The following is a 9,979-nucleotide window of genomic DNA, read 5'->3' as shown; positions in this document are numbered from 1 at the left end:
CCCGGTGCCCCCGCTCTAGGCAGCCTTCTCCTGCTCACTCTGGGCACGATGGGCTCGTCCACACTCTTGCCGTTTGAGAAGGGTCGGCGTCCTAGCCTCCCCAGGCCTCTGCACCCTGAGGCGGAGGCGGAGCTGGGACCACTGAACGTGGTCCTGGGAAAAGCGGGCTCCACCCAGCGGGGGAGGAGGGCCGCAGCGCCCCGTTGCCGCGGCAACCAAAAGCCCCCCCCCCCCGCCTCTCCATTGGCCGCTGAGATCGCCATCGCTCCTCGCCGCCAGAAGGGACCAACCCGAGGCAGGCCGAGGGGCCCCCTGGGGGCTGGCTCGGCCGCAGGGAAGCCCGCCCGCGGGGACCCACCTCTCGGGGCCCAGGGCCGCGGCGGAGCTGCGCCCGGGAGTCGGGGCGCGGGGGGCGGGGGGGGGCGAGCCTCTCGCAGGATTTTTTTTTTTTTTTTTTTTTTTTAGGAGTTCCTTTAAAAAAAAAAAAAAGTAGGATGGAACCTGGAAACCCAAGGTAAGCTTGAACATCATAAAACTTAAACGCCCAAGTGGTACACTTTGGCAATGCAGAAGTTTGCTATCCCAAAGAGGAATATGGTTTACTGAAAGATGGAGCAACAGGGCGGGGCTGCGTAGACGCACAGCTGGGTTGTTGGGCCGGGAAGGAAGCAGTTTTTCTTCCCAGCAATTCGGGTCGCCAGAGAGGCCGGGCGGGGCGGGGGGGCGGGGGCGCTCCTTGGGACGGCAGCCGGGAGTTCCCCGAGGGCTGCCTGGCGGAGGCGGAGGCGGAGGCGCGGGCGCTGGGGGCGGGGAGGAGGCTGCGGGGCAGAAGTATTAGGGCAGCGGGTGCGGAGGATCCCCGGAGGTCAGCTGGGGCGCCGGGCCCCCGGGCTCGCGGTCGGGGAGGCCCCCGGCTCGCACCCCCGCCCTGCCCTCCGCAGCGCCACCCGGCACTCGGCGGCCTTCCTCTCCGTGTTCCCGAGGGAGGGTCCCACCACCTTCCCCTGCGCCCAGCGCCCCAGGAGCTCCCTCCCCTAAATGCCTGCAAGACGACCCTGAAAGGGGGGGCTCTTCCCCCGCACCTTACGGATGAGGAAACTGAGGCTCACGGAGGCTACCTGGGGGAAGCCTCGGGGAGCTCGTCCCAGCCAGGCGGGAGGCGGCACCCCCCCCCGGCCCCGGCACCCCCCCCCCCCGCCCCGGCACCCCCACCCCGCCGCCCCGGCAACCCCCACCCCCGCCCCGGCACCCCCGCCCCGGCACCCCCCCCCCGCCCCGGCACCCCCACCCCGCCGCCCTGGCCGCCGGAAGGAAGGGTCGCGCCAAGCCGGGAGACTTGCGTGGTTTCCTTTAGCAAAACTGCGTCAGACTCTGTCTGGGGGTAAACCGCCGCTAACTGGTGACAGTGCCCCGATTGCAACAGATCACAGAGGGGAAACCGAGCCTTCGCGGCCTCCTCCGCCCCCTCTGGAAAGTTCCCTTTTCAGGGGACAGCAGATTAAAGAAGAGAGCGCCCGCCCTCCCCAGAAGGAGGGAAGAGAGTGTTTGGAACTCCTCTTGCTCTTTCAAAACCGCCTAAAATCACCCCTGGAAGCCTCGGCCTAACAATAACAGACCCATCCAACTAAGGCTGATTGGGGTTGAGGCCCGGCAGAGAGCACCCTGACCCGCCAGCACCCTGTGCGCCAGGGAGGGGCCGCGCCTGCCGAGTGGGCACCGCGGGTAGCGCTAGCCTGGGCCTCATCTCCCTCATCTGCGAAATGGACTTGATTAGAGTGTGAGGATTAGGAAAAGTAATCAGCACACCCACTAGAACCTTTCTTGGTGCTGCTGAGCTCTGGATGGGTCAGGTGGCCCTCCGTACAGAGTATCCCTCACCCCTCAGAGGCGTCCCAACCCCAAAACACCAGGCTTGCCAAGGACCACACACTCAGGGAGAGGCTTTTGCCCAAATGCCCTTGCAGTTCAGTCCCCGGAAGCCAGAGTCAGAATCTGTAACAAACACTTAAGGAACACCTAAAAATTGATATGTTTTGAGTGCCTAACATATGTCAGACTCTGTATTTCTTTTAAAGATTTTACTTATTTGAGAGAGAGAGAGAGCATGAGTAGGGGGCAGAGGCAGAGGGAAAAGTCGACTGCCTGCTGAGCAGGGAGCCTGATGGGGTGGGGGTGGGGGTGGGGCTCGATCCCAGCACCCCAAGATCATGATCTGAGCCTAAGGCAAATGCTTAACCGACTGAGCCACCCAGGTGCCCCTGTCAGGCTCTATATTAAGTGTTGAACCCTGATCAACCCTTTTAATCATTCCAGAACAACCTCTTTTTTTTTTTTTTTTTTAAGATTTTATTTACTTATTCACGAGAGACACAGAAAGAGAGAGAGAGAGAGAGAGGCAGAGACACAGGCAGAGGGAGAAGCAGGCTCCATGCAGGGAACCCAACGTCGGACTCGATCCCGGGTCTCCCGGGACCAGGCCCTGGGCCAAAGGCAGAGCTAAACCGCTGAACCACCCAGGCTGCCAACAACCCTTTTCTTCTCTTGAAAAATACTGTGGGCAGTTATTCCCATGTTGCAGATGTTCAAACTGAAGTTTATAGAGAAGTTAAGAAAGTTCACCGTGTGAATTTCAGACTCTTTCTGATGCAAATGACAGAAAACTTGACTCAAAATGGTTTATGCTAAAAATAGAATTTGCTGGCTCAGAAAACTGAAAAATCCAGGCATGACTTGATCTGGAGACTCCAAAATGTCATCAAGACTGAATCCCTCCACTCTGTCTTCACCGTTTTGGTGCCAAATTTGGGCTCCATGAGTGGTCTTCAAAGAGCAGCTCCAGGTTCCTATCATCCCGAGGCCTAGTTCTGTATAAAAAAGGGTCTCGGATGGGTACCTGGGGGGCTCAGTGTTTGGGCATCTACCTTTAGCTCCAGGTGTGATCCTGGGGTCCTGGGATCAAGTCCTACATCGGGCTCCCCACAGAGACCCTGCTTCTCCCTCTGCCTGTGTCTCTGCCTCCCTCTCTGTCTCTCTCATGAATACATAAGTAAAAATCTTAATAAATAAATAAATAAATAAATAAATAAATAAATAAATAAATAAATAAATAAATAAAAGAAAGAAAGAAAGGAAGGAAGAAAAAAGAAGGTCTTGGTAATTGCAACACAAGTCTCGGGATTTACTCTATTACACAGGCTAGCGGAGGGTCATGTGACCACCTCACAAAAGGCACAACCAGGGAAGCGATGGCACTGATTGGCGGCCTGGTGACGTGCAGCCTCGCCTGTACCAAGGGGCTGAAAGGGCAGGAGGGAGGACTCTTTCTCCCAAGGAGGAACAGAAAAGATGGGGGAATGGGTGCTAGCAGCTAACTCGACCCGTGTCTTGCAGGTCATAGGTGGCGTGGTTGAGAAGAGTTGGGGCAGGGATTGAGCCTTGGCAGTCGGACTGCAGAACCCTAATTCCTCTACACCTCGCCTGCAGGTTCCAGCCCAGTAGAGAAGGCCCGGATGTGGAAGGTAAGGAAGGCCCTTGCCCTGGGGGGAGAGGGCCCAGGTCACATACAGAACCTATCCCCACCTCCCACCCTGGCTGCTGCTGTTCCTGGAGGGTCCCAGGAGTCTCTCTGATAGCTGGGCCTGGGCTATTACCTGCCCCACTGGGGCAGACCTTAGTTGGAGTCACTCACTGTCCTGGGGTCTAATTGCTTCCCGTTTCTCCAAGCAGAGGGAAGATTCCTCGGGGTCTAGGACAATGTTCTCCCTTTTCCTGTATGTGGTCTCTCTGGGACCAAGCAGAATTCGTGCGGTATAGGTAGCAATGGTGATTTTGAGATGCCCTCAAAAGGTCCTTTTCTACCCCCATGTGCCTCCTTTACTATATAAAAAAAAATTCATCTTTAGGGGCAACTGGGGGCTCAGTGGTTGAGCATCTGCCTTTGACTCAGCTCGTGATCCCGGGCTCCGGGGATAGAGTCCCGCATCAGGCTCCCCCCAGGGAGCCTGCTTCTCCCTCTGCCTACGGCTCCGCCTCTCTCTCTGGGTCTCTCATGAGTAAATAATAAAAATCTTAAGAAACAAAACAAATTCCATCATTAGATAGGATTTCACTCCTTCAATTCCCCTTAAGATTCAAATTCCCCTGAGAAAGGCAGCATGGTAAGTCTCATCACTCATTCACACAATAGTGAGAAGTAGTTCACAGAATTTTTCCTGAGGGCAGGGTTCGTCATCACGGCCACCGTTGATTGAGTGCCTAGTAGGTGCTTTCCACTGATTCAAGAGCTTCTCATGCGTTATCTCATTTAATTCTCACCCCTCTGTGAGGTGGCTACTCTGAGTGACCCCATTTTCCAGGCGAGGAGACTGAGGCCCAGAGAGGTTAATGATCTTGCCCAAAGTCTGCAAGCAGTAGAACAGGGATTTGAACCCATGAAGTCTGGTCCCCAAACCTACACGCTCCATGCACCCTACCAAGATAATCATTAATGCTTTTCAGCTTACAAATATATTTAACACATCTTTAGGACTTCCCTATAATTCAGCAAAGTTGTTAGTATAAGCAGCCTCATTTTTAGAGGAGAACACCGAGGGGTGCCTAAGTGGCTCAGTTGGCAAGCGTCCAGTTCCTGACGTTGGCTCAGGTCATGGTGTCAGAATCTGAAATCAAGCCCCGCATTAGGCTTGGCACTGGGCATGGAGCTGCTTAAGGTGCTCCCTCTCCTTCTCCCCAACCCCCACCTCTGTCTCTAAAAAAAGAGAGAGAGAGAGAGAGAGAGAGAGAGAGAGGGAGCGTGAGAGGAGAACAGTGAGGAAGCTAAATCCAGTCAATAGATGAGCTTGCAGACCCAGGGTTTGACCCAATATTCCCATCTGAGATGACTGACCCCACACAGCACCCAGTGAGAAGAGCCTTGGGTCAGCGACCTGGTGTCCTGGGAACAGAGGGAGAGTGTGGGGGGCCTGGAAGCTGGGAGCTGTCAAAACAAACCCACTCCTTCCTCTCCTCTCTCCCTCCCTCCTCCTTTCCTTCTCTTTCTTCCCTCCTTCCTCCCATTCATTCATTCAGCTACCTGGACACCTACTAGGCGGAAGAGCTACGGGTAAGCAATGACCAGAACAAGTGTCCCTTGTGCTCTCACGGGGTTGATAGTCTAAAAAGCAAATAAACAGGGGCACCTGGCTGGCTCAGTGGTTGGAGCAGGTGGCTCTTGATCTCGGGATCATGAGTTCTAGCCCCATGTTGGGTGTAGAGATCACTGAAAATAAATTAATTAAAAATAAAACAAAAAAACAAGGGCACCTGAATGGCTCAGTTGGTTGAGCATCTGCCTTCGACTTGGGTCATAATCTCAGAGTCCTGGGGTCGAGCCCCACATCGGGCTCCCAGATCAGCGGGGAACGTACTTCTCCCTCTCCTGCTCCCTCTGCTTTGCTCTCTCTCTCTGTCAAGTAAATAAATAAAATCTTAAAAAAAAAAAAGAAAACAAAACCTTGCTATTTCTTGAGTGTTTACGGTAAGCAGGGCCCATGCTAGGTGCTGACATGCATCAGCCCCATAGGCCACTTTCTCAGGTAGGAGATGGACACTTAGGAAGAGTGATGTGCATTATCTCATTTAATGACTCCAGAGTAACTCCAGAGTCCCAGCATTTCACCACTAGACTGGGCTGCACCCATCTTGGGGTGTAGTGAAGATCTAGTGGATGGTTAGAGTGAGTGCACACACACACACACACACACACACACACACACACACACACACAGAGCAGTGGCTCTGACTCCAAACAGCCAGCACCAGAGGCAGCCATTCCTGTTGTCTCCAGCACCTTCCTTCCCACCGGGAGCCTCCAGCACCCTCCTTCCCACCGGGAGCCAGGCTCCACCCCACACAGGAGCTGAGTGGGAAAAGGAAAGGATAGGCGGCTCCAAATGAAAACCCCCAGGAAAATTGAGTGAGACTGATCTAACCAGAGGTTCCGAAGGAGACCTCACCCACTCTCCCTGGGCAGTCTGTAAGCATGACGTCTGTGTGCCTTGGTTTCCTCTCCTGTAAGTTGATCTGCTCACAGGCTGTGTCTGAAGTACTACCTATAAGAAACTTCCTAGATCCAGCTGGATAGGGAAGCGCCCTGCTTCCTGACTTGGTCCTTCCAGGTTCTTCACAGGGATTGTATTTCCCATTTTACAGAGATGGAAACGAGGCTCAGAGAGGCTGACCCACAGCCACCTAATGAGTGTTAGAAATGTAATGAGAAGCCATCCAGGTTTTGAATCTGTTGCCCCACAAGTGTCTACTAAGCACTCAACTGCATGCCAGAGTCTGAGCTACGTCCAAGAGATATGACAGTGAGGAAGGTAGGTTTGTCCTACCTCTAGGAGAGTCAATTTCGGTGGGGGTGACAGATGAGAGGAAATACTGGAAATGTTGGCAGGAGAAAGTGACAAGAGCTGGAAGACTTTTGGGAGGGTAAAGGACAGAGGTCCCCTTGAGGCTGTCTCAGCTTCCACATTTGGGAGGACCCAAAGAGCAAAGATTTTGGGGGCTGATCGTAGTCTTGGTTCAAGTAGGGTGCTAACTGGGAGGAGGAGTTGGAGCTGCCCCACCCAAAAATACCCAGACACCTCTCAGGCCACGAACTGCCTGCCTGGAGTTTCCACCCCAACTGTTTCCTTGTCTGGGGTGGTTTCCAGCCCCACCTGCTTTCCTGGAGTCCAGTTCATCTATCACTCCTACCAGGCATGTACCTGGTGTCTAGTGTTATTCTGAGTAATTCCAGAAACCCAGGTGCCCTCACCTGCTCCTGATTCAGTTTGACTCACCCTCCTCATTTCTGGAAGGTGGCTCTTGGCTGTTCTGACCTCATGCTTGGGCACCGGATGCCTCTGGGAGGAGGATCCTCTTCCTCACTCCTGAAGGTTAAGCCAGTAGGTGTCATGCCAAGGAAGTGGAGGAGCCCTGAGGAGGAAACCCTCATCCACCCGGGATTCAAGTCCTCCTTTTACAGCCCACTCCGGATGTCTCCTTTCCAGTGATCACCCATGTTCTCCCTGTCTGTCCCAGGAAAAGGCTATTATCTAGGAAGAATAGCTAATGTTAATTGATCGTTTACTATGAGCTAGGTACTCTGTAGACATCGTTAGAGTCTCACAACATTCCATTGTTTGTTTTTATTTTCCAGATGAGAAAATTGAAACTCAGAGAGGGGACTCGTCTTGTCTGAGGTCACACAGCAAGGGATTTGCTGAAGTGGGATTGGAACCGAGGTATACTAGATGTCTGAGTTGTTTAACCAAGGCCACACACACCTGACTCCCACACCACCTGTTCACGGGTAGAGAGGGAAGATGGGGGTCATTCCACCTGCCAAGCTTGAGCCTGCTTAGATCCTGCCTCATGCACCCCCAGGATCCTTTTCTGGTGGTTCTGAGGGGATAGAAGCTCTGAGAGGAGCCAGCATTTGCTCAACCCGGGAATCTGACGGCCACCACTTCCTCAATGGGGTGAAGCCCAGACCTATAGAACACCCATAGCAGGTGCTCCCCTTATGAGTGGGCCAGGTCTATGATGCTTGGTGGCAGTCATGGCCACCAAGTCATCCCTCCTCATTTTATATGGGCCCAAGCCCGCCATGGCAGCTGTCCCCCTCTTTCCCACCCACCGCTTGTCCCCAGTTGGCTCTGCATCCCTCCCACTGGGCCTCCCTTACCTATCCTACCTTCACAAGGGGTAAGGCCCAGAGCTGTGCTAACTAACCACTAGCCCCCTGTGGTTGTTGAGCACTTGAAATGTGATTAGTGCTGCTGACAAACTGAATTTTAAATTTTATTTAATTCTAATCAAATTACATTTAAATTTTAAAATTGATAATGTAGCGGGGATGCCTGGCTGCCTCAGTTGGTAGAGCATGTGACTCTTGATCTCAGGTTTGTAAGTTTGAGCCCACAATGGGAGTAGAGTTTACTTAAAAACAAATTTTTTTTTTTTTTTTTTTTTTACAAAATGTTTTTAAAAATTGATAATGTAGGGCAGCCTGGGGTGGCTCAGAAGTTTAGCACCACCTTTGGGCCAGGTTGTGATTCTGGAGACCCGGGATGGAGTCCTACGTCGGGCTCCCTGCATGGAGCCTGCTTCTCCCTCTGCCTGTGTCTCTGCCTCTCTCTCTCTCTGTCTCTGTGTCATGAATAAATAAATAAAATCTTTAGAAAAAATTGATAATGTAGTTATTGAAAAACATTTAAATATGTGTGGAACACCTTGGGCGTGAAATCTACTTTTACAACGGCAAATTTTATAGAATTTAAATATAGGTCATTTTCTGATGAAAATTTTGCAAGTACCATAAGTATAAACTAGGTTTTGAATGCTTAGTAATAGAAAAATGTAAAAATATCTCATTAATATTTTTTACATTGATTACATGTCAAAATGGTAGTTTTTTGTATATTGTATTAAATAAAATATATTATTAAAATTGATTTCACCTGACTATTTTTGTAACGTAGCTACTAGACAGTTTTTTGGTTATGTATATGACTCATATTCTATTTCTATCAGACGGTGCTAGTCTGGAGGTTAAATGCGTGGGTTCAAATCCTGGCTCTGTGTGTCCTTGAGCAACTTCACCAGACTCTCCGGGTCTCAGTTCCTCACCCACCTATAAGACAGGGATAATAGTAGCACCTCCCTCAGAGCTGTGCAGAGGAATAAAGGAGAAAATGTTTGTAAAGCACTTAGCACAGCGCCTGGCGTATAGTAGTGCTCAGGAGTGGGGGGAAAGAGCAACATTATAGGCTTCCTTTTATCATAACACTCCAAGTGCAGTTGAACTAAACTCACCAGTATCTAGGGGGCCTGACTCTGGGGCTTCCAAGGAGTGAGCAAGCCATGGGCTTTCCTGGAACCCATTGCCTAGGAGGGAGGCTGCTCCTGAAAGAAGCCGGCTAAGGGCAGGTGGTACATGGAGCTGAGGGAGAGGGCCTCCAGCTGCTTCTGCAGGAGTGGCCTGGGAAGGCTTCCCTGGGGAATGGGGCCTGTTTGAGCTAAACCTGGCTGGCAAGGAGCCAATCCAGTGGAACTGAGGAGAGGGTGTCCTGTAGGGTGAACAGCTTACACGCAAGGGCGGCAGCACCAGCGCAGGCGGCGACTGTCTACTTCTGGAACTGTGCCATCTGCTTCACCAAATTTTCCATTTCTTGCCTCGGCTCCCTCCTGGCTCCAACTCTGTCCCTGTGTCCATGGCAATCGTAAGGCCCACATCACTCCCCTGCTCATCTCCCCTGTCTGCCTGCGAGAGCCTCCTCCCTCCTTTGCTGCTCCAGCCAGGCCTGTGCTGGGAGGTTTCCCCTGATGGCTCTCCAGGCTCCCCACCACACCTCGGCTCTGTCTGTGGTTCTTCTAGACTGACCACCTCATTCTACACCAACCTGGGTCCCACCCTCTCTCTCTTCATCTTTCCAGGGTGGTCGTGCCTCCCCAATAAACTTGCCCCTTTCTTAGGGCAGGAACCTGAATCAGCTCTTACCCACCTCCTAGCACCGGCCGAGCCTCTCAGTGAGACCTATGGATTGCCAGATCCCTTCATGGGGGAAGCCGAGAGGCATGCCTGCCCAGGCACAGTGGAAAATCCCTGGCAGAGGGAAGGGCTATGGAAATTTCTTCTTAACGTTCTCTTTCCAGACTTGGCCTTGCCCCAGAGAGCAGTTAAGCATTTGCCCAGTGACCTGCAAGGTGGCTCTATTCTGCCTCTTGTCCCCACCCCCACCCTAGGCTTGAACCCGGGAAGCAGTGATGAGGCTGGAACAAGCAGCAAGTGGCAGCTGAGCTCAGCCTCTGAGAATGGCACTTGATGTCTTCAGTCTCGCCGCCTGCGTTCTAAGATGAAGACACAAAGGTCAGTGGCAAAACGATTCGAGGCTGCAAATCTCTCTACTCCCAGTTCAAGCTGCTTCTGTGCCTGTGGGCTTATCTGTAAATGGGC

General features: G+C 52.6%; 1 long non-coding RNA gene across 3 annotated transcripts; it reads left to right on the top strand.

The window, feature by feature from the left end:
* Positions 1-298: 298 nt before the first annotated feature.
* On the top strand, positions 299-8,473 carry LOC140598624 (uncharacterized). 3 transcript variants are annotated; one of them, XR_012001113.1, is made up of 5 exons: positions 299-514; positions 3,391-3,518; positions 5,068-5,101; positions 6,190-6,356; positions 7,181-8,473. It is a non-coding gene; the product is annotated as an uncharacterized lncRNA (long non-coding RNA). The 3 variants fall into 3 exon arrangements; XR_012001112.1 differs by lacking the exon at positions 5,068-5,101; XR_012001111.1 differs by lacking the exons at positions 5,068-5,101; positions 6,190-6,356 and having other exon boundaries at positions 411-514.
* The last annotated feature ends 1,506 nt before the right edge of the window (positions 8,474-9,979 follow it).

This window comes from Vulpes vulpes, chromosome 4 (assembly GCF_048418805.1).
Source record: "Vulpes vulpes isolate BD-2025 chromosome 4, VulVul3, whole genome shotgun sequence".
NCBI lineage: Eukaryota > Metazoa > Chordata > Mammalia > Carnivora > Canidae > Vulpes > Vulpes vulpes.
This window is presented reverse-complemented; position numbering and strand designations above follow the sequence as displayed.